The sequence below is a fragment of the Meles meles genome, chromosome 5, assembly GCF_922984935.1.
Source record: "Meles meles chromosome 5, mMelMel3.1 paternal haplotype, whole genome shotgun sequence".
NCBI lineage: Eukaryota > Metazoa > Chordata > Mammalia > Carnivora > Mustelidae > Meles > Meles meles.
In genome coordinates this window covers 124,419,206-124,444,462 of record NC_060070.1, presented here as the reverse complement: position 1 = coordinate 124,444,462, position 25,257 = coordinate 124,419,206, and the positions used below count along the sequence as shown (strand labels likewise).

At 43.2% G+C, this 25,257-nt stretch overlaps 1 pseudogene; it reads right to left on the bottom strand.

Moving 5' to 3' along the window:
- LOC123942228 overlaps nt 1-25,257 on the bottom strand; it is a 116,310-nt pseudogene that overhangs the window by 81,966 nt on the left and 9,087 nt on the right.

Genomic DNA, 25,257 nt, shown 5'->3' with positions numbered 1-25,257 from the left:
TACTGTCTGTGAATATTTGGTTGGAAAGCATGACACTAGGCAGGCCTGGTCTTCCCGCAGCACTAAGATGCCAAAAGCCACTGAACATGGTGTCAAACCTGTTAGAGTCACTTAGTAAGAAATCGTGCAATCGGGGAGAAAAATGTTCGGGAAATAAACTTTTGTTCAGTTTGGCCTTCATGTTGGCTTTCATGACTTGTCTGTGAACAGTGATGTCAATACTGTCTTTAGCCTTAGCAGAGAGAGATGTTACTCATTAGGGAATCTGGATTAATTTGAGAAAAGAAGAATTAATTAGCATACAAAAGTAATAAGGGAATCAAGGAGGAAAAGTAGTCCATAGTATTTTTCAAATTTAACTGAGGGTGTGTCTGACATGACAGGAACATGGAATGGAACAGGGGGGCACCCCGGACGGGTCAGAGTCAAGTGTTCAGGGAGCTTCAGAGTGTGCAGGGCGGACGGTGGGTCAGCGGAGCCGTTGGAACCAGAATGAACACGAAGGCGCAGGAACACAACCACAGCCCTGCTGGGGCTTCTCCCACCCTCCCCCAGCGTGGGAACCTGCAGACTCAGCACCAGGGCATCACCCCATGATCACAGGAGCTGGAGAGCAGCGGAGCTAGGTTTATCTGTCTGTTCGTTCGTGAAGCCCAGGCCTTGTTCGTAGGCCTCAGTGGCCACCACTCTCTCTGCTGTACGGCTGTGCCTCTGTGGGCAGAGGTCAAGAACACCTCAGTCCCAGCAGCTCCCAGTGGAGGGAGGTGAGAAACCTCCCATCTCTCTCAGGCTAAGCCCTCCTGTTGTAGCAGGGAGAGGATCACAGGCGAAACCCAGATTGTCTCCCCCCAGCCCCCACTCCGCTCCACCACCTCCGCCCTTCCGTCCTCACTGTGTCCTGTGCTGTGTTCAGGATAAACCCTCCTGGTATTGATCCACTGGAGTCCAGCCAGAGGCCCCCTACCTCTCCCTCCCTGTAGCCCCTATGTATTCATTCTCCCCGGAACAGTAGCCCTAACTGCCCTTAGGGAATGGGACAATGACTGCTCCAGCTGCTTCCTGTGGAAATGGGGTGGCGGGCTGTAAGGCAGTTAGAATCCATCCAGGGTCGGTCTAGGGGGCCCATGGTATGGCTCAGGGGGTCATGATGGCCAGCAGAGAACACATGCATCAGCACATGCAAAAGAATAAGCATAACACAAATATCAAGCTCAAAATTGTGATCACATCTCTTAGGTAAGATCCCCAATTACCAATTCCATCAAATACACCAGTGGATAATTTTGATCTGTTTACTTTTTTTTTAATTTTTTTAAAAGATTTTATTTATTTATTTGACAGACAGAGATTACAAGTAGGCAGAGAGGCAGGCAGAGACAGAAGGGGGAGGCAGGCTTCCTGTTGAGCAGAGAGCCCAATGCGGGACTCGATCCCAGGACCCTGAGATCATGACCTGAGCCGAAGGCAGAGGCTTAACCCACTGAGCCACCCAGGTGCCCCAATTTTGATCTTTTTAAATTGATCATGTATGTCCCCTATGAAATGGGACACTTTGTGAGAGTTATCTGTAATGTTAAAACAACACATACCAGGAAACTCCTCGCATCCTAAATGGTTTGGCAATAATAGATAATCCACAGTCGCCCATTTCTGAGAAGTCCCTCTCTGACTTCATTTAATTCTTGTCTGAGTGTATCTAGTGCCTAGGACGGATATATAGAGTTCTGCCGAGCAAGCATACTGTTTTGCTTATTTCATGTTGTAGCTCCTGTGGTAAGTCCTGGAAGTCCCATAGTGAGCTCAGAGGGCTTTTCTACCAGGAGGGCTGTTGTATGCTTGGCTAAAGCCTTTGTAATTGGACCCCAGGAGAGGTGGCTTCTAGGACAAATATGACTAAGGGATAAAACCATCAAGAAACTCTCTTTGTGGGATGCCTGGGTGGCTCAGTGGTTTAAGCTGCTGCCTTCAGCTCAGGTCATGATCTCAGGGTCCTGGGATCGAGTCCCACATCGGGCTCTCTGCTCGGCAGGGAGCCTGCTTCCCTCTCACTCTCTCTGCCTGCCTCTCTGCCTACTTATGATCTCTCTCTGTCAAATAAGTAAATAAAATCTTAAAAAAAAAAAAAAGAAAGAAACTCTCTTTGTTTGAAGTCTAACCTTCACAATAGCCCAACAACAAGGAATCAGTGGCAAATGGGAGAAAACTTGTCTCAAGAGATAAGGGCATCCTCAAATGTGTCATCCAATCCAGTCATAAAGAAAGTGGGGTCACCCATGATCTCCATAAGCCTATAGTTAACCTCATGCAGTGGAGCATGCTCTGGCTGTAAAGGAGTGATTCTGTCGTTCCAGCCACACAGAACTGGTCAAGGTGCTAGTTGAGTCATACAATTGTTGGGAATTAATCCCATTTTCTGGTTTAAATTATAAAATTTATTAATAATAATTTATTATTATAAATATTATATGTAATATATAATTACATATATATTATATTACAACATATAATGCATAATATTATATTATTAGTAGTAGTAGTATAAATTTTATAATAAGAATTCTGGTTTAGGGGTGCCTGGGTGGCTCAGTGGGTTAAAGCCTCTGCCTTCAGCTCAGGTGATCCCAGGGTCCTGGGATCGAGCCCCACATCGGGCTCTCTGCTCCTCGGGAAGCTTGCTTTCTCCTCTCTCTCTGCCTGCTTGTGATCTCTGTCTGTCAAATAAATAAATAAAATCTTTTTAAAAAAATTAAAAAAAAGAATTCTGGTTTAAATTATTATCCCCACAGAGTAGCAAGCAAGAGCCTATACATGAACTATTGTTGCAATTTCTCTGAAGTTTACCTCAAGTTGTCTAGCTTAGGCAAACAACAAATGTTTAAAGAGGATCAGAGCTAGAAGATTTAGTCTTCCATAAAGATGTTACTAAAACATAATTTCTATTATAATAACCGTCATTTTCAGAGATGACCAAATCAAGACTAATCTGTTTGGAAAATAAGTCCAATTTTAATGAACTTTTAAAAATTTTTTATGTAAGCTCAGCAAGAATAGCAATTAACTGTATAGATCTTTTAAAGTTTGCTTTGATGGAACTTTTTGTAAGGAATCTCTAGGTGGAACTTGCAGTAGCCTCTCTAGGCCAGAAGCCAAGCCAAGAACTTGCCATCAGACACGTGCAATAGCTGTGGATGTGGGCAGCTGAATTCCTCTTCATGAGCTCCGAGTGTCTGAGGTTCCTGCGCCCACCAGGAAGTGGCATTATTTACTCACTGGTGAGGCTGCTGGGAACTCTGTAAGCAAGGTATCAGGCCAACAGTTCCAAGGGGCTTTAGGGCTCCACATTTCATAAAGTCAACCTCAGTTCCTTAAAGCTGTTTGGTCATATCTGAATCTATGCTTGTCTCTCTCAAATATGACATTCCAGTCAAAACCTTGGTAAAATAAACCATGTTTCCAATGGTGTCCCATGGCAAGGAGAACAGATTCTTATTAAGCTTACGCAAATGAGTATAGTTGCCATGGAAGAAAGAATATGTATGTTATCTTAAGAGAAAGTTTTCTTCACCCTGAAGACTAAACACTGGAGAACCAGCAATGTTTTAAATAAGAGTCACGAAACTATAATCATTTTCTTAGTTTGCTTAGTCCCAGGTTACTAATTCTTGTTTAGTTTAAATGCAACTTTTATGTAGTTCAAGAAATTCTACCCATTTTAGTTTAGGATTTTGAAGAATCAAAAACCTGTATTTCTTCTAACGTCCTTTTTTAAAAAAAAATCTATTTCACAGAGAGAAAGAGAGCGTACAAGCAGGGTGAGCAGCAGATAGAGGGATAGGGAGAAACAGGCTTCCTGCTGAGCAGAGGGCAGATGCCCGGCTCCATCCCAGGACCCTGGGATCATGACCTGAGCTGAAGGCAGACACTTAACCAACTGAGCCAACCAGGTGCCCCCTAAAAGTCCTTTTTATGAATCTTCTCGAAGATGAAACTCATTTTATAAATAACAAAAGACTGAAATGCAATTGACAAGGAAATTCAATTATTTCTGTGACATACAACGTTTTAATAATTTGAATGTTGTGATGACCTAATCCCAAAACATATTAAAACTTTGGGAATTGCATATCATCTTTAGAAGAGTTATAGCATTTGCCCAGATAACATAACCTATGGTTTACCATTATTTGTTGATGGTGTTTTCCAGGTAACTTAACATACCCAGTAAACAGCCTAATTGGTCAAAAAGAAATCATTTACAATGTAAATCTTGTGGAAGTTTATGAAAAACTTCAGTTATAAATCATATGCCTAAGTAGGACTACAAATTATTGTAAAACCCAAAACTTAATTATTTACTTGACCAAAGTAACAGTAAGATTCCAAAGGCAAATAAGCAGGGTCATAAATTTGCTAGCAAAACTTGCCTCCTTTAATATGGAGAAGTTTTAACTAAGTAATCAAAGGCCTGAAAAGACAAAATACTGAAACTGGTTTTCTTGGGCAGATAAAGAAAAGAGAAACAACTTTTTTACATTTTTCTTACCAAGAGGAGACCATAATTGAAGAAAGCTTTGGGGTGCCTGAATGGTTCAGTTGGTTAAGCAACCACCTGTGGCTCAGGTCACAGTCCTGGAGTCCCCAGACTCCTGTGTCGGACGCCCAGCTCAATGGGGAGTCTGCTTCTCCCTATGACCTTCCTCCCTCTCATGTTCTCTCTCACTCTCTTTCTCAAATAAATAAAGAAAATCTAAAAAAAAAAAAAAGTGAAGAAGAAGAAGAAAAGAAACCTTTGTCTTTTTTAAGTGAAAGAAAGTGGAATTTCAACCTTCTACCCGTGCACCTTTAAAACCCATTTATTTCAGGGAAACCTGCATGATTCAGGTGGTTAAACCTTTCAACTCAGGTCATTGTCCCAGGGTCCTGGGGTTAAGTCCTGCATGGGGCTCCTTGCTCAGTGGGAGCCTGCTTCCCCCTCTGCCTCCTTCTCTCTCTCTGTACCTCTCTTTCTCTCTGACAATTAAATAAATAAAATCTATTTTAAAAACCACATTGTTTCAATCTTAGTCCATTCTGACCACATATGACAATTCTTTTCCAAAGATTTCCCTTTACAAACCCTCTATAACTTCTTTTTGCATTTAAATGTTGCCCCAAGCCATTTCTTTTGAAATAATCAGTCTTATTTAGCACAAAATTACCTTTTTTTAGCTTTAACAAAAATCTATTCCCATTTCTTATCTTTCTTACCTATCTCCTACTTTTCTACATACAGAGTTGCTTCCCCTCTTTTCATCAGTATTAATTATATTTAGCAGAATTCTGCACTCTTAGAAACCTTCATCTTTAGTGAAAATTAAGTAGTAACCAATTGTAAACTGTTATACTAGAAGTTTATAGACAGCAAATTTAAGCACAAAACATGTTTAACAACAAACTCAAATATTCTTAGTTTCTTTGTAATAAGAAGTCAAAAGCACAAGTCCATGCCCAGTAATCAATGCTTTAGTACTTTATCCTGCTTGAAAAAGAGCTACATGTCCAATGAATTTAATCCCAATTTATTATCCAAGCAAAACTTTAAAGTTTCAGGTTAGCAAAGACTTTTAAAGCTATCTTAACAATTATCCATGAAAACTCCAAGGCAGAAAATTAACCATCATTTTAAGTTATCTTTCTGTTAAAAAATTATAACAGAGATCACGAAAGCTTATTTGACCTTTAGTAAATCTTGGTAGATAAAATAAAATAAATAAATAAAATAAAAAGTTAATGCCGATAGCTTTAAAGACTTGTTTATCTTAATTAAACCAACAAACATAAATTAGTTTAAATACTCATTATATCTCACTTGGATTCTCCTTTAGAAATCAATCAGTTTGTTCCCCACTGTCAATTTTTTCCTGAGACCATGGTGGGGAATCTGAAATGAGCAGTGTGTTCAGGCTGCACCCAGGTGGTGCATAAGCAGGAGGAGGGGGAGGCAGAAGAGGCAGAGTGCCCCCAGAAAGCAGAGAAAGAAGGTTCCTGTTCTAAAGCTTGACAGCTGAGACAGATGAGCAGACACAGATTTTTGTTTGTTTTTCCATCAAAGGGGAAGTAGGCAGTCGGTGTCAGGCCAGAGAAGACAGGGAACTTCCCTAAAAGAAAAGGAGTTTCAGCAGCTGCTTGGTCCCTTGGTGACCCATCCTAGAGTGAGACTGGCCTAACACCATACGTGGAAAGTCAGGCCAGCAGAAATAGCCACTCTGACCTGCACCCAGCACCCAACCCTCTCCCTCCCCTGGACTATCACCCAGTGAAATATCTTTTAGGTAGCTCAGCCACAGTCAAGGGTGCAAACTGGTTTCCAGGGATTTGTAGGCAGCTGTGTGCTACTTTGGGGCTGTGACCTCCAGGACCGGTCTCCAACTTTTTACGTGTCTCGGAGACCCCAGGGTCATTTATGATGTCCAGGGACAGGCTCAGAATGCCAGATGACCAGTCCTGTGGACTCCCCAGATGAGGCCTGAAATGGGTCAGGGGGAATTCTGTCACATGTCTCTCCAGAGTCCTCCTAGGAAATCCTCATTCATTTCGTTTGCACTCGAGGCTCTGAGAAGCAAAAGCCCAATTAAATGTTTTGGTTTATTTTCACCAGTAAAGTGCCTGAACATCCCTTCTCCTACATACCTGATTGATGAGGGAACAGAAGGCTGGCTGAGGACAAAGCAAAAGCTGACATGTTACAACCTCCCCTCCCCCCACACCTGGGTGGGACATAGGTGACATTCTTTAGTCATCTCCCACCCATCCTAATGTTAATACCTTGCTAGAGGGCAAAAGGACCTTGGCAAAGGTAAGGCCTCTGGTGTCTCTGGTATCTTGGAGGTCCTCTTCAGCATATGAAAGTCCTATTGAAACCTCCCTTTTCCTTACTTCCCCCACTCCCATCGTACATAACCTGCTACCCCTCACTACCCAGGGCAACAGCTCTTTCTGCCCATGGGTCCTGTCCCTAGGCTTTAATAAACCACCATTTTGCACAAAAGATGTCTCAAGAATTCTTCCTTGGTCATTGGCTCCAGACTTCACCCCACTGAACCTCACGTATTTCTAGAATTTCATCATGATGACTCATCAGTAGACGAGGCCCTGGTATAAACATAGAGCTCCCAGAGAAAAGGAGAAGCCATTTGGGCAAAAGGTATGAAATTGAGGATAAGTGAGCTGGTTAATACGGAGCCAATATTCCCTTCCAACAAGGAAGGGGGATTGACTGAGTCCTTCCCAGAAGCCTGTCACCTGAGTCTTAAGACTTGAGGCTGTGCTAGTCGCTCTTACCTGGCCAACAGTACCCTGTGTTTTATTAGAGAAGAGGCCTAAGTGGGGGAGATAAGTCTCCCAAAACATAAAGACAGTCCACATTACTCACCTTCTGATGGATGAAGTCGGATGCTTTTCCCGGCCAATGTACCATATATGTTACAAGATTACAAGGTTCTTGTCTCAGGGAGTCGAAGAATGAATCTCGCAGACACAAAAATTGAAGTGAAAATTTATTAGTGAAGGTGGGAAGAGAAAGGAAAGAGAAAGCTCTCTAGAGTGAGAGGGGTCCTGAATGGGCTGCACTGAGGGCTTTCAGTGGCAGTCTCTTCTTGAGAACTGACTGGGAAGCTCGTGGCCTTGAGATTCCTGTGCCATCCTGGCTTGAGCAAGGACCATTGAGAAACCATTAATGACTTACTTCTTTGGGGCTTGGTCCTTTTCTGTGATACACTGTAGCTGCCAAAGAAAAATACTCCTGACCGTTCGACCCCTTTGGAGGCCAGGTGTCTGTTTCCTTATCTCTTGTTGACTCTGGCTTAGGGCATCTTCCAGCCAGGAATAGTGTCCCAGCCATGCGCCCCTGCCTCTCCCTGCCTACACCTTAACCCTTTCCTTCCTCAACACCGAATGAATGTATCGAACATCAGACTTCACCGTTGGCAGGGCATTTGGAAGTTTCAGCGAAATCTCAGGAACAAAGTAACCTGAGAAGGTGAGTGTCAAAATCTGAGTAGAAACTGCACATCTTTAATTGGCCACTAATCACACAGAGGGCAGCTCACTCAGGACCAAGGCTGAAAATGCAGCCACTGTGGTGAGGGAGCAGGAGGCTGACTGAGGACAAAGCAAAAGCTGGCACCTTGCACCCCCTCTCCACCCACTCCCCTCCATAATATGTGTGATATTCCTCAGGCACCCTTGGCGGCCATAAAGGAGAAACAAATAGTTAACTTGCAGAGATCACAGTCCTGCAAGACAGGAACCTCCCAACCATCTTGATGTTAATGGCTTGCCAAAAGACAACTTTGATCAAGCTGCAAGACCTCCACCTTGTAGGCCCTCTTTAGCATATCAAAGATCCGTTGAAACCTCTCTTCCTCTCACCTTCCCCCAACCACAGGCTACAGAACCTGCCATCCCTCACAACCCAGGGCAGCAGCTCTTTCTGCCCAGGGGTCCTGTCCCCATGCTTTAATAAACCACCATTTTGCACCAAAGATGTCTCAAGAATTCTTTCTTGGTTATTGGCTCTGGACCTCACCCCACCGAACCTCACCTAGGTTCTAGACTTCATCAACTGGACACAGAAAAACAGGGCACAGACAACAGCTGTCAGCAGTGTGGTGACCAGACAGCAAGCTGGCAGGGTCTCCTTGTAGTCCTAGGGCCAGGTCAGAGACTAGCCCCACTCCCCAGGGTTCAGCCCGGAAGAGCTATCATAACAGCAGCTTGCAGAAGCTCAGAAGCCACTCAGCAGGGAGCAGGCCCAGAGCAGATTGGCTCTTAAGCCAGTGGTCTGATGCACTGTAGGGTGCCAGCGCTGAATGAAAACTTACTGACCTTAACTGTTAAGTAGGTTGTTCTATTGAATTGTAAATGCAATGATCAAGGCGCCCAAGAGTCCTATGAAACTGCTATAAACAAAGATCCTCTTAGCAGCGTTGGCTGTGACCTTCCAGATCCATTCTTTCTGACTCTTTCTCATTCCCTCCATTCAGTCAAGGCTGGTTCCTTGGCAAGTGGCACCCCCGCAGGGACCTGAGTACTGGGATGGGCTTATGCCACAGCAGATGCGGAACACCTCAGAGTAGAGATGTCTCGCATTTGGAATTGGTAAGTGCAGCAGCAATCATGTGTTGGGAGTAAAAAATATTGGGCCAAGAATTGGGTACTTTGTGTACAAGTGCTTAAATCTATGTTAAAGTCTCGTGGAACAGAATTTAGTGACGCTCACAGAAATTTCTTAAATTTGTCCAGGAAGTTCACCCATGGTTTCCTGAGGAGGGCACAGTTAATCTCCTAATAGATGTGGGGGCTTCTCCCTCCCTCATTTCCCATGTTAATGGCCATGACTGGAGCCAGCTGTGGTCAGCCTCCCTTGGGTCGGAGACTTCAAAGAATATTCCCAAGCAGCTGCTGAAACTCCCTTTATTTCAGGGAAATTCCCTGTCTTCTCTGACCTGATGAGGACTGCCTAACCCCTTGCCCCTTGCTGGCAGGAAACAAGGCATCTGCTCCTCTGCTGGAGCTGGTGAGCTCTAGAACAGGAACCCTGTCTCCGCCTTCTGGCAGCACTTTGTCTCCTCTGTCTCTCCCTTCCCCTGTTCCTGCACCAACTTGGGTGCGGCCTGCATGACTGGCCTCTACACCAAACCCGGTGCCCCTGCACCAAGGCTCCTCCTCTCTTCACGGTCAAGGAGCAAGAAGAGACCCCTGGACCTAACACCCCCCACTCCAGATATCCCCACCCATGTCTCAGGTAAACACTGAAAGTGGGGTGGGCCCAGGTGGAACATAAATCGATATTTAAAGTATTTATGTTTGTTGGTTTAACTAAGATAGACAAGTCTATAAGTTATCAGCACTAAATGTAAAACTTATTCTACTGAGGTTTGCTGAAGGTCAAACAAGCTCATATTATCTCTGTTAGAATTTGTTAGCAAAAAGATGACTGGGGCGCCTGGCTGGCTCAGTTGGTTAAGCCTCTGCTTTCCGCTTACGTCTTGGCCCTGGAGTCCTGGGATGGAGCCCTGCATCGGGCTCCCTGATCCTCAGGAAGCCTGCTTCTCCCTCTCACTCTGCTGCTCCTCACTGCTTGTGCTCTCTTTCTCTAATAAATAAAAAAAAAATCTTTAATAAAAAAAACCATGACTAAACTAATGGTTAATTGTCTCAAAGTCTTCATGGGTAATTGTTAAGATAGCTTTCAAAGTCCTTGGTAACCTGAAACTTTGAAGTTTTGCTTGGATGATAAATGAAGTAAGTTGGACCTCTAGATGTTTTCCAATTAGGATAAAGTGCTAAAGTTTGACTACTGAATGTAGGTTTGTGCTTTTGATTTATTGCAAGGAACTAAGGATATTTAAATCTGTTGGTAAATATGTTTTATGCTTAACTGATTCATAAATATGCCATCCAAAGAACTGTGGCATAACAGTCCAAAATTGGTTACTCCTTAGTCTTCACTGGAAATTAAGGTTTTTAAGAGTATAAAATTCTGCTCAGTGTAACTGAGACTGACAGAAATAAGGGAAGCAACTCTGTATATGGAAAAGTAAGCAATATGCAAGAAAGATATAAGAAATGGGAATACAGGGGCGCCTGGGTGGCTCAGTGGATTAAGCCGCTGCCTTCGGCTCAGGTCATGATCTCAGGGTCCTGGGATCGAGCCCCGCATCGGGCACTCCGCTCTGCAGGGAGCCTGCTTCCTCCTCTCTCTCTGCCTCCTCTCTCTCTGCCTGCCTCTCTGCCTACTTGTGATCTCTCTCTCTGTCAAATAAATAAATAAAATCTTTAAAAAAAAAAAAAAAGAAATAGGAATACATTTTTGTTGAAGGTAAAAGAAGGTAATTTTGTCCTAAATGAGAGGGTTGTTGGTTTAAAAAAAAAAAAAATGGCTTGGGACAATCAAAATGCAAAGAAAATGTGTAAAAGATTTGTGATGGGAAATCTTTGGAAAAGAATTTTAATGGTAGACAGGATGGACTAAGAGTGAAATGAATGGATTTTAAAAGTACATTGGTTTAAGAGTTAAAGTCTGATTTCTCTTAAAAGGACAAAGATTTCAGGCACCTGGGTGGCTCAGTTGGTTAAGGGACTACCTTTGGCTCAGGTCATGATCCTGGCATCCCCTGGATCGAGTCCCATGTTGCGCTCCCTGCTCAGTGAGGAGTCTGCTTCTCTCTCGGACCCTCTTCCCTTCTCATGCTCTCTCACTCTCAGGTAAATAAATAAAAAAAATTTTTTTTTAAAAAGACAAAGTTTTCTTGAATTGTTAGTCTGCTCTTGATGAGAAAATGCAAATAGTTGTTTTTTCTCTGCTTACCTAGAAAATCCAGTTTCTGTGTCTTGCTTTTATCGGGTCTTTAATGTCCCTAATCCTATTTAAGCCTGTGCTTTAAAACTTTCTAGGTTTGGGGCGCGTGGGTGGCTCATTGGGTTAAGCCTCTGCCCTCCTCGGGTCATGGGCTCAGGGTCCTGGGATTGAGCCTTGCATGGGGCTCTCTGCTCGGCGGGGAGCCTGCTTCCTTCTCTCTCTCTGCCTGCCTCTCTGTCTACTTGTGATCTCTCTGTCTGTCAAATAAATAAAATAAAATCTTAAAAAAAAAAAAAAACTTCCTAATGTTGGGGTGCCTGGGTGGATCAATGGGGTCAAGCCTCTTCCTTCAGTTCAGGTCATGGTCTCAGCATCCTGGGATGGGCTCTCTGCTCTGTGGAGAGCCTGCTTCCCCCTCTCTCTCTGCCTGCCCCTTTGCCAATTTGTGATCTCTCTCTGTGTGTCAGATAAATAAATAAAATATTTTAAAAATTTTCCTAAGGTTTTAAAAAACTTCCCCAAGATTTAAATCATGAACAAAGTCTTGTTGACTAATTAGGCTCGCTTGCTTGGTATGTTACCTTCTGGTTCTGGCTATTGAAGTGTTTTATGTCACAGAATTACAGAGTTTTCTTGTCTAATTGTATCATCGTGAACTCTCCTATCAGATGATTTAACAATGTCCATTTCTGAGTTTCTGTTATTTATAATTGTTCTAATTGTCTTGTAAAATGAGTTTCATCTTCAGGGAGATTCATATAAAGGACTTTTCAGGACAAACACAGGTATTCAGTATTTAAGATCAGAACTGAAATGAATAAGAACTTCCAGAACTAATTAAGACTTGTATCAAACTATAAACCAGAATTAGTAACATGGGACTAAATAAACTAAAAAATTAAGGTGTTGTAACTCTTGTTTGAAACATTGCTGGTTCTGTAATGCTTGCCCTTGCAGACTAAGGAAACTTTTTCTTAAGATACCTGTGACTTACAGAAATGTGAAAAGACTCATTTATAAACAAATCAAAGCATTCAACTTTTCTCTTTATCTAAACCCTCTGAAACTCAAAAGGTCTCAGTAAGTATTCCTTCTTCCATGCCCTTCCTGGTCATTTGCATAAGTTCAAGAATTTCTTCTCCATCTAACAGGACACCATTGGAAGCATGGGTTATTTTACCAAGGCTTTGTAAAGTTCTAGCAGAGCAGATTCTGAAAGATCTGTATGTTCACTCACTATTCTTGCTGAGCTTACATAAATGATTAGGCCAAGTTTGTTAAAACTGGACTTGTTTTTCAAATAAATGAATCCTGATTTGTCTCTTTGGAAGTGAGTGCTATTTTAGAGAGAAAAATTGTTTAAGTAGCCCATCTTTGTGGATGTTAAATTCTAGATTTGATTATCTTTAAATGTTTATTTTTTACCTAAGCTAGACAGCTTGAGATAAACCTCAGAGAAGGTGCACAATACCTCATTTAGACAATTTTCTTCCCTTATTCTGTGGGAATAATGACAAAACCCCATAGGCACAGGATTAAGCAACTTGAAAAAGGGATTAATTCCCCCAAAATTATATAACTGAACTAGCACTCCATTATATATAGCAATTATATAACTGAACTAGCACTTGTACCGCACTCCATAGGGTTAACTACAGACTTGTGGACATGATGGATGGCCCCACATCCTTAATGATTGGATTGGATGATGCACTTGGGGATGTCCAGATGCCCTTATCTCCTGAGACAAGTTTTCTCCCACTTGCCTGTGATCCTTTGTAATCAGGATATTGTTAAGGCCAGGACCACTCAAAGGGCTTCTTAATGGTTTCATCCCTTAGTCATATTTATCCTAGAAGCCACCTCTAATGAGATACAATTACAAATAAAGGCTTTAACTAAGCATAAAAGAGCCCTCCTGGTATAAGGAGCCTCAGAGCTCACAATGGGACAGTCCCTGACTGTAATGACTTCACATCAGGTCCAAAATGTCTTAGAGACCACAAGCCATCAATAGATCATAGGAGGCTGACTTATTAAATATCAGGCTATGCTTATAGATATGAATAAAATCATACTTGAAGCCTGTCAGACTTTTTTTTTTTAAGATTTTATCTATTCATTCAACAGAATGAATAAGAGATCACAAGTAGACAGAGAGGCTGGCAGAGACAGAGGGGGAAGCAGGCTCCCCTCTGAGCAGAGAATCCAATGCGGGGCTCAATCCTAGGACCCTGGGATCATGACCTGAGGTGAAGGCAGAGGCTTTAACCCACTGAGCCACCCAGGCACCCAAAACCTGTCAGACTTTAAACCCATCTACCGTTATGCCTGAATCTGACCTTTGTACTTCCCTATAGAGCCCAGATGTTCAGAGGTTATTGATCTTGCTTACTCTAGTCAACCACATGTAAGATGCCCCTATTAAAAATACAAATGAGTTTCTTGTAGGCAGCATATTGATGGGTTTTGTTTTTTTATCCATTCTGATACCCTGTGTATTTTGATTGGGGCATTTAGCCCATTAACATTCAGGGTAACTATTGAGAGATATGAATTTAGTGCCATTGTATTGACTGTAAGGTGACTGTTACTGTATACTGTCTCTGTACCTTTCTGATCTACTACTTTTAGGGTCTCTCTTTGCTTAGAGGAACACTTTCAATATTTCCTGTAGAGCTGGTTTGGTGTTTACAAATTCTTTCAGTTTTTGTTTGTCTTGGAAGCTTTTTATCTCTCCTTCTATTTTCAATGATAGTCTAGCTGGATATAGTATTCTTGGCTGCATGTTTTTCTCATTTAGTGCTCTGAATATATCATGTCAGCTCTTTCTGGCCTGCCAGGTCTCTGTGGATAAGTCTGCTGCCAATCTAATATTTTTACCATTGTATGTTACAGACTTTTTTTCCTGGGTTGCATTTAGGATTTTCTCTTTGTCGCTAAGATTTGTAAATTTTACTATTAGGTGACGGGACATGGACCTATTCTTAGCGACTTTGAGGGGGGTTCTCTGCATCTCCTGGATTCTGATGCTTGTTCCCTTTGCCATATTAGGGAAATTGTCTACAATAATTCTCTCCAGTATACCTTCTGCTCCCCTCTCTCTTTCTTCTTCTTCTGGAATCCCAATTATTCTAATGTTGTTTCAGCTTATGGTGTCACTTATCTCTCGAATTCTCTCCTCGTGGTCCAGTATTTGTTTGTCTCTCTTTGCTCAGCTTCTTTATTCTCTGTCATTTGGTCTTCTATATCACTAATTCTCTCTTCTGCCTCATTTATCCTAGCAGTGAGAGCCTCCATTTTTTATTGCACCTCATTAATAGCTTTTTGATTTCAACTTGGTTAGATTTTAGTTCTTTAATTTCTCCAGAAAGGGCTTTTATCTCTCCAGAGAGGATTCCTCTAATATCTTCCATGCCTTTTTTGAGCCCAGCTAGAACCTTGAGAATCGTCATTCTGAACTCTAGATCTGACATATTAGTGATGTCTGTATTTATTAGTCCCTAGCTTTTAGTATTTCCTCTTGTTCTTTTTTTGTGGTGAGTTTTTCTGCCTTGTCATTTTGTCCAGATAAGAATATATGTGAAGGTGGGGCGCCTGGGTGGCTCAGTGGATTAAGCCACTGCCTTCGGCTCAGGTCATGATCTCAGGGTCCTGGGATCGAGCCCCGCATCGGGCTCTCTGCTCCGCAGGGAGCCTGCTTCCTCCTCTCTCTCTCTGCCTGCCTCTCTGCCTGCTTGTGATCTCTCTCTCTGTCAAATAAATAAATAAAATCTTTAAAAAAAAAAAAGAATATATGTGAAGGATCAAATAAAATACTAAAGGGGTGGCAAAGACCCCAGGAAAATGTGTTTTACCCAAATCAGAAGAGTCCCCAAAGCATGGTGGGGGAGAAAGGGGATAAAAAGAAGTTCAGAAAAAAAAAGTTAAAAAAAGAAAAAGTATTTTAAAAGAAAAAATTTTATATATATATATTAAACTGGTGACTAGAACAGGGTCACCCACTTAATTTTGGGAGAGGAGACATCACAACAAACACCAAAGAAATTATAAGACATTATAATTATAAGAACATACTATGACCAACTCTACGCCAACAAATTCGACAATCTGGGAGAAATGGATACATTCCTAGAGACATATAAACTACCACAACTGAACCAAGAAGAAATAGATAACCTGAACAGACCCATAACCAGTAAGGAGATTCAAACAGTCATCAAAAATCTCCCAACAAACAAAAGCCCAGGGCCAGAAGGCTTCCGGGGAATTCTTTTTTTTTTTTTTTTTCAATATTTTATTTATTTGACATAGAGAAATCACAACTAGGCAGAGAGGCAGACAGAGAGAGAGGAGGAAGCAGGCTCCCTGCGGAGCAGAGAGCCCAATGCGGGGCTCGATCCCAGGACCCCGAGATCATGACCTGAGCCAAAGGCAGAGGCTTTAACCCACTGAGCCACCCAGGCGCCCCTTCCCAGGGGAATTCTAACAGACTTTTAAAGAAGAATTAATTCCTATTCTCTTGAAACTGTTCCAAAAAATAGAAATGGAAGGAAAACTTCCAAACTCATTTTATGAGGCCATCATTACCTTGATCCCCAAACCAGACAAGGATCCCATCAAATAAGAGAATTACAGACCAATATCCTTGATGAACAGAGGTGCAAAAATTCTCACCAAAATACTAGCCAATAGGATCCAACAGTACATTAAAAGGATTATTCATCACGACCAAGTGGGATTTATTCCAGGGCTGCAGGTTTGGTTCAACATCCACAAATCAATCAATGTGATACAATATATTAATAAAAGAATGAACAAGAACCATATGATTCTCTCAATAGATGCTAAAAAGCATTTGACAAAGTACAGCATCCCTTCCTGATTAAAACTCTTCAAAGTGTAGGGATAGAGGGCACATACCTCAATATTATCAAAGCCACCTATAAAAAATCCACCACAAATATCATTCTCAATGGAGAAAAGCTGAAAACTTTTCCGCTAAGGTCAGGAACACAGCAGGGATGTCCATTTTCACCACTGCTATTCAACATAGTACTAGAAGTCTCAGCCTCAGCAATCAAACAACAAAAAGAAATTAAAGGCATCCAAATCAGCAAAGAAGAAGTCAAACGCTCACTCTTTGCAGATGATATGTTACTGTATGTGGAAAACCCAAAGGCTCCACTCCAAAACTGCTAGAACTTGTACAGGAATTCAGTAAAGTGTCAGGGCATAAAATCAATGCATAGAAATCAGTTGCATTTCTATCCAGCAACAGCAAGACAGAAAGAGAAATTAAGGAGTCAGTCCTGTTTACAATTGCACCCAAAACCATAAGATACCTATGGAATCTTTAGGAATAAACCTAACCAAAGAGGCAAAGAATCTATACTCAGAAAACTATAAAGTACTCTTGAAAGAAATTGAGGAAGACACAAAGAAATGGAAAAATGTTCCATGCTCATGGATTGGAAGAACAAATATTGTGAAAATGCTACCTAAAGCAATCTACACATTTAATGCAATCCCTATCAAAATACCATCCATTTTTTTCAAAGAAATGGAACAAATAGTCCTAAAATTTATATGGAACCAGAAAAGACCTTGAATAGCCAAAGGAATATTGAAAAAGAAAGCCAAAGTGGGTGGCATCACAATTCCAGACTTCAAGCTCTATTACAAAGCTGTCATCATCAAGACAGTATGGTACTGGCATAAAAACAGACCCATAGATCAATGAACAGAATAGAGAGCCCAGAAATAGACCCTCAACTCTATGGTCAACTAATCTTCAACAAAGCAGGAAAGAATGTCCAATGGATAAAAGACAGCCTCTTCAATAAATGGTGTTGGGAAAATTGGACAGCCACATGCAGAAAAATGAAACTGGACCATTTCCCACACCACACATGACAATGGACTCCAAATGGATGAAGGACCTCAATGTGAGAAAGGAATCCATCAAAATCGTTGAGGAGAACACAGGTAGCAAACTCTTCAACCTCAGCCATAGCAAGTTCTTCCTAAGAACATCGCCAAAGGCAAGGGAAGCAAGGGCAAAAATGAACTATTGGGATTTCATCAAGATCAAAAGCTTTTGCACAGCAAAGGAAACAGTTAACAAAACCAAAAGACAACTGACAGAATGGGAGAAAATATTTGCAAACGACATATCAGATAAAAGGCTAGTGTCCAAAATCTATAAAGGGCTCAGCAAACTCAACACCCAAAGAACAAATAATCCAATCAAGAAATGGGCAGAAGACATGAACAGACGTTTTTGCAAAGAAGACATCTAGTTGGCCAACAGACACATGAAAAAATGCTCCACATCACTTGGCATCAGGGAAATACAAATCAAAACCACAATGAGATACCACCTCACACCAGTCAGAATGGCTAAAATTAACAAGTCAGGAAATGACAAATGCTGGCGATGATGCGGAGAAAGGGGAACCTTCCTACACTGTTGGTGGGAATGCAAGCTGGTGCAACCACTCTGGAAAACAGTATGGAGATTCCTCAAAAAGCTGCAAATAGAACTACCCTATGACCCAGCAATTGCACTACTGGGTATTTACCCTAAAGATACAAACGTAGTGATCCAAAGGGACACATGCACCTGAATGTTTATAGCAGCAATGTTCACAATAGCCAAACTATGGAAAGAATCTAGATGTCCATCACCAGAGGAATGGATAAAGAAGAAGTGGTATATATATATACAATGGAATACTATGCAGCCATCAAAAGAAATGAAATCTTGCCATTTGCGACAACGTGGATGAACCTAGAGGGTATTATGCTTAGCGAAATAAGTCAATCAGAGAAAGACAACTATCACATGATCTCCCTGATATGAGGAAGTGGAGATGTAACGTTGGGAGTTTGGGGGGTTGGAAAAGAATAAATGGAAGAAGATGGGATCAGGAAGGAGACAAACCATAAGAGACTCTTAATCTCACAAAACAGAGGGTTGCTGGGGGGAGGGGGGGTCAGGAGAGGGTGGTGGGGTTGTGGATATTAGGGAGGGTATGTGCTATGGTGAGTGCTGTGAAATGTGTAAACCTGGCGATTCATAGACCTGTACACCTGGGGATAAAAATACATTATATGTTTATAAAAAAATTTAAACATTAATAAAAAAAATACAAATGACAGTTTAAACATGTTCCCAAATAATAGTGCCCTGGGCTACTGACCGGTTTGCTACTGATTGGGTAAGGTGACCTGGCATCAGATAGCCAGCACCAAATGGAACCCACTGGATACGTGAAACTGATCTGTGGCTCTGGCTTCCTTTGGGGTGGATAGGTCACTGCACCATACGGTTTGCCAAATGCATGGATGCATTATTAAAGTCATTATACCAACCCAGCTTGCCTTCCAAATTTAATTAAAAGAACGGTGGACACGTTTTGTGTTACACTGGTATAGTCACCTAGCTTCCACATTTGTTCCCTCTTTAGGACTAGAGAATGTTGTTTGGTACATAGAAGCTCTTACTAAGTACATGGACAGCCCTAAAGGACCCTCGAAGTGGCATTTCTCTACTCAATGCTATGGTAATACAGAGTGTAAAAAAAGTTTTACAAAATCGAAGATGTAGATGTTTTCACTGCTACACAAGCTGGAAGCTGCGCTATCACAAAAACAAAATCGTTTGCATGTGTTCCAGATTGTCACAAAATGTGTGGGTTTCTAAATGACAAAAATACTCAAAATGGTCCTTTAAATGATCTCTTTCCTTTAAACTCCTGGACTGGAGAAAAAATATCAGAGGTTGACTATTGAAGGTCTTTTGCTCAAACTTCTCTTTCTTGTTGCAGTATTAACCTTTTTTTGTCATTTCTGGTGTCTCCCTGCCTGGTGCCAAGATTCCTTCACTGCCATGACTTCCAGCAAACAGATAATCCTTTCTCCTCAGGGAGGTCCACAAGTTGACAGCACTGGATTCCACTGCTCTGTCTTTCGTAACTCCCCTAAACTCCCCTACATGTTCCCCAACTGCCCAGTGTTGACCCGAGTAGGTAGGGACAACTCTACGCCACTATTCAGCAAGAAGAAGATAACAGATGAGACTTTCCACCTTCAACAACCTTACAGAATTAAGTGTCAAAAATTGTTCAGCGGGGAACGATGAGGGAATGTTGTGGAACCTGGACTGGATCCTGGCGGAAGAACCAAGTGGCACTTGGAGACTTTGGAGGATCAGAGGTTTATTTAACACCGGTGGGCACAGACATGGTTGTTCTCCAAGGTCTGAGTCCCAAGCACAAGCAGGGAGGGGGATTTATACCCTTCTACTTCTGCATACTTGGTACTTTTAGCGCTTGTGGGAAACAGGGTAGGAAAGAAGAACCCGGAAAGGCTTTGAGACAGGGACTGGAATTCCCTTGCTGGTGTGGTCAGCCATCTCAGAGTACAGTTTTTCCCTATCAGGAACAGAGGCAAGCTAAGGACAAAGCAGAAGCTGACACCCTGTAGCCTCCCCCCCACCCCCTACTCCTGGGTGGGACATGGGGGACATTTTTGCAGGAATCACCCATCTTATATTAATACCTTGCTCCTGAGTTCAGAATGTTGACTTATGTACATGTTACTATTGACACTTATTCTGGTTTCCTTGTAGCTACTGCTTGTGCTGGTGAAACAAAAGATGTTACAGCTCATTGTCTCTCTTGTTTCTGGATCTCAGGCATTCCACATCTGCTGGAAGCTGATAAAGGACCTGCACATACTGGTAAAGCCTTTCCTCACTGTGGAGGCCAAGAAAAACAAGGCTGTACCCATCCCAAACTTGATATAAGTACAGCCATCTTGACCCCGGCAGCCATCTTAGGTCTCTGGGACCAGTAAATGACCCCTGGCTCCAGGAAGACTGACTGGAACAAACACAATGATCAATCAGGAATAGGATGGCTTGTCATTGTAATGACTCATGTCAGGAATAACATGGCTTGATGTTATGATAGATCATGTCAGAAAGTAAAAGGGGAAAATAGGAACAACATGGTTTGACGTTGTAATAGATCATGTCAGAAAGAAAAAGGAAAAAAACCAGGAACATAGGGCTAGTAGTCATGGCCCAATCACCTGCTGACACCCCTGCTCTGCCTTTAAAAACTCTGACTGTAATCTGGTTTGGGGTCCAAGTCCCTAGTCTGCTGTGTCGGGTATACTTGGGCCCAAGCTCAAGCTTGCTGAATAAACCCTTGTGTGTTTACATTGGTGTTGGCTCCTTGGTGGTCTCTTGGATGTGAAAACTTGGGTATAACACTCACTTCTGTGTTGTGTTGCCTATGGTATTTTTTTTTTTAATAAACATATGATGTATTTTTATCCCCAGGGGTACAGGTCTGTGAATCACCGGGTTTACACACTTCACAGCACTCACCATAGCACATACCCTCCCCAATGTCCATAACCCCACTCCTCCTCTCCCAACCCCACCTCCCCCCAGCAACCCCCAGTTTGTTTTGTGAGATTAAGAGTCACTTATTGTTTGTCTCCCTCCCAATCCCATCTTGTTTCATTTATTCTTCTCCTATCCCCCTAACCCCCCATGTTGCTTCTCCATGTCCTCATATCAGGGAGATCATATGATAGTTGTCTTTCTCCAATTGACTTCCCTATGGTATTTCTCACAGCACAGGTGTTTCCGTGTAATCCGCAGGGCCAAGGCATTGTGAAATGCACACATCAGACTTTAAAAACTCAATTACAAAAAAAAAAAGGGGAATTCCTAACCTCCCCACATTCTCATCTTAATCAAGCTTTACATACTTTAAAACTTTTTACATCTTTCTGCTGATGTAAAGATGTTTTACATCTCCGCAGCTGACCGTCTGTGGTCTTCACTCAGGAAAGCATTGTGCTGAAGTGCGATGGAAGGACCCTTTAACAAATCAGTGGTCTGGTCCTGATCCTGTTTTAATTGGGGGGTGAGGGCATGTGTGTATTTTTCCTAGGAATGCAGATGGGCCCTTCTGGCTTCCCGAGTGCCTCATGCACACCTGCAATGGATCACACTCCAGAGGAACTTCTGGATCCATCCCAATGCCTCATGTCCCTGCTCCAGAGGCTGAGGATTACACCCCTGATACCTGCCCCTCCACGACAGCCATCTCGTGTGAAAACAACCCGCCAAACAATGATCGCAACTTGGGGGCAACTGAAGACCCTCACAATGCAGGCACAGGAAATGTTGGAGGGTCAGAAAATTAAGAGTAAACCCAAAACACTTTTTCTAGCCATGATAGCACTTGTTGCCTGCCAGGTGTCCACTGCACATGCTGATAGACGTACCGGGCCCTTACTCAAGCCCTGCGAACTTGCCAAAGTGTTTGATAATACACAAAATTCATTGAACTCAAATGGTCTTGCTTCCTTGCTTTATTCAATTGTGTCACCCTAACTTTTTTTTTTTTTTTTTTTTTTAAAGATTTATTTTTTTGACAGATAGAGATCACAAGTAGGCAGAGAAGCAGGCAGAGAGAGACAGAGAGGAGGAAGCAGGCTCCCAGCCAAGCAGAGAGCCCGATGCGGGGCTCGATCCCAGGACCCTGGGATCATGACCCGAGCCGAATGCAGAGGCTTTAACCCGCTGAGCCACCCAGGCGCCCCTCACCCTAACTTTTGTTTGTGTGTCTTTAGCCAGTCTGCACCGGAGCAGGATCTCGATCCCTCCCGCAGCTCCAATCCAGCCTCCATGAGCTTCATTTAAAAAATTAAAAAGGGGGAAATTGTGGTGACTAGACAGCAAGTTGACAGGGTCCTTGGGGTCCTAGGGTCAGGTCAGAGACCAGCTCCACCCACCACGGTTCAGCCCTGAAGAGCTGCCAAAACAGCAGCTTGCAGAAGCAGGGAAGCCACTCAGCAGGGAGCAGGCCCTTAAGCTACTTGATCTGATACAATGTAGTGTAACAGCACTGAATGAAAACTTACTGAGTGGTAGCCTGTTCTGTAGGTTGTTCTATTGAATTGTAAATGCAAAGATCAAGGTGCCTCCCACAAGACTGTATTGTGCTTGAGTCCTATGAAACTGCTCTAAACAAACAAAGGTCCTCTTAGCAGCATTGGCTCTGACCCTCTGGATCCCATTCTTTCTGTCTCTTTCTTTCTCATTCCCACCCCCAACTCAGGCTTCTCCATTCAGTCAAGGCTGGTCCCTTGGCAAGCCCCGCATGGGCTCAGGTCATAGTAGGGTCCCTGCAGGTTAAACACTTTTAAGAAAAGAACAATCTTCAAAAAAATAAAATGGATTCCAGATTCGCTAAAACGTAAAATGCACAATCCACTTTTTTTTTTTTTTTTTTTTAATCAGAGAGAGATCACAAGTAGGCAGAGAGGCAGGCAGAGAGAATGAGAGGGAAGCAGGCTCCCTTCAGAGCAGAGAGCCCGACGTGGGACTCAATCCCAGGACCCTGAGATCATGACCCGAGCCGAAGGCAGTGGCTTAAACCACTGAGCCACCCAGGCGCCCCTGCACAATCCACTTTTAAAGGACACATTAGCAGGCATTCATAGAAACAAATGTGTGACTCTAATGAGAAAGTCAACAGAACCGTATTCCCAGGCACCCAGATGTGGGTCAGCACCGCAGGCTCCCAGGCAGCTTCAGGATCTACGTTCAAAGAACTGAATAAATATGTGTTGAAGGAATGTGAGAAAATCTTGTTATTAAATAGCGAACGGAAAGAAAACATGAAGAAAGAGGCAGAATGAACTAAGAAATATATGTATTATATACTTACTTTATATATATCTATATATAGTGAAGTTCAACAGGTAAACAGCATTGAAGGCCTAGGAAGGCAGAATGAAGACTCAATGAGGTTGAATAGACATAGAAAGTAATAAAAACAAAACAAAACAAAACTGTAAGGGCCTGTTTAGCCAGAGCATCTCCATCCTGACCCTCCTCCACCCCCAGGGAACTTAAGAACAAGTCCCAGAAACCATTCCCAGGTAACAAAGCCCAAATACAAGGGTGGGTCAGGCCAGGTGGAAGTATCCAATGGGTGGGGGCGCATACTGTCTCCCTAGCTACCAAGGAGTATGGGACCCGCCCTTTGGGTGCCCTTTGGGCGCCAATTCTGACCAAGGTGATAGGCTGGTTCAAATATGTACCATAGGGTAAATTGTAATTCAGTTGGTCACTTATGTGGGACCTAGCAGGACTGTACAGCTTTCTCTGTGTTACAATCTCATTGGCCACCTCTGCATGGCCAGGCCCAACCACATGGCCTTTGCCCTTAAAAGCTATTCTGTAAGGCAGAGAGAGGTCGCCTCTTTGCAAGAGACGGCCCTGGCCGGTCAGTTTGATTCTCCATGCTTGGCGTGAAATAAAGGTTTGCTTGACCGTCACTTTGCATCAGTCTCACTCCTTTGACCATGGACCCAACAAAAACTACCCAATCCAAAAGACATGGAAGAAAGATTAAAGAGAAACTAAGAAACCCTCAGAAATCCACAGTGATAGGTTCCATGATCAAAGGAGTGAGACTGATACAAAGTGAAGGTCAAGCAAAGCTTTATTTCACACCAAGCATCAGGTATCAAACCGACCGGCCAGGGCATCTCCTTGTAGAGAGTGACCCCTCCCAGCCTCACGGACTAACTTTTATAGAGCAAAGGCGATGTGGTTGAGCCTGGCCACACACAAGTGGCCAATGAGATTGTAACACACAGGGAGATACATAGTCATGCTAGGTCACACACAGGTGGCCAACTGAATTACAATTCACCTTATAATAGCTATTTGAACTAGCCTATCACCTTGGTCAGAATTGGTGCCCAAAAGGCGCCCAAAAGGTGGGGCCCACACTCCTTGATAGCTAGGGAGACAGTATGTGCGCTTCACTGATGGGATGTCTCCACCGGGCCTGACACGTCCTGGTACCTAGGCTCTGTTATCAGGGACTGGTTGGCCATGTTTCACTGGTTTCCCAGACCTGTTTCTAAGTAAGTTCCTCTGGGGGGCAGGGTCAATCTAAGTTCACTGCATAAACAACAGAATGGCTGTTCTACCAGATGGGGTCGCTCTGGTTCATAGGCCCTTAAACATACGGGAATAAAAACACAAATACAGTCCAAAAATGAGAAGGAGAGGGAAAAAAAGCAGCTAAATCAGGAAATCTTGTGTCAAAATTCCTCCAATTTGGTGCAAAACCCTTGAGCATACAGATCCCAGTCACTCACCCCAGAAGAGCAACAAGAGCACACACAGCCAGGCTCATCCATGTCACCGCGAAGAGAATCAAGGAGACAACCTTCAACAAGAGTTCAGGAGACCTGCACAGGCCGTGGTGGTTTGAAAATGTTCACGGATTCACTGACACTCCTCCCATGAAGTCGTAGAACCAATTCTCCTCCTCTTGTGTGTGGACTGGGCTCAGTGACTCCCATCTCAGGGACAGAGTAAGGGGGATGTAAAGCTGTGTGACATCAGAGATTAGGTCTCAAAGGGATGGTGGTGCTTTGCTCTCTCCTCCCTTCTCCCTCCCTCAGATCATGGATTTGGGAGAAGTCAGGGGTCATGTAAGAAAGACCCTCACTGTGGAGAGCCCCACGGAGGGAGGAGCTGAGGCTTCCCCCCTAGAACCAGCCAGGGACTGACGCTCCTGCCACCGCCACACGTGGGAGCGGGAGCGCAGAGCCTCCAGCCTGTGTCACATTTCCACATCACCGGGAGTCTAGTCCCATCCTGACTGCAACCTAATGAGTAGCCTCGACAGGAGCTGCCCAGCTCCCCTGTCCTCACACATCGGACCCTTGGGAATTTATTGCCATGATGATGTCACTTGGAGCTGCTGAATCGTGTTACACTTGGTTACTCCACAACAGAAACTCACAGATGCCGGAGCCCGGACCCGGGGTGCTGGCAGCACACACTGTGCACGAGGCAGGTG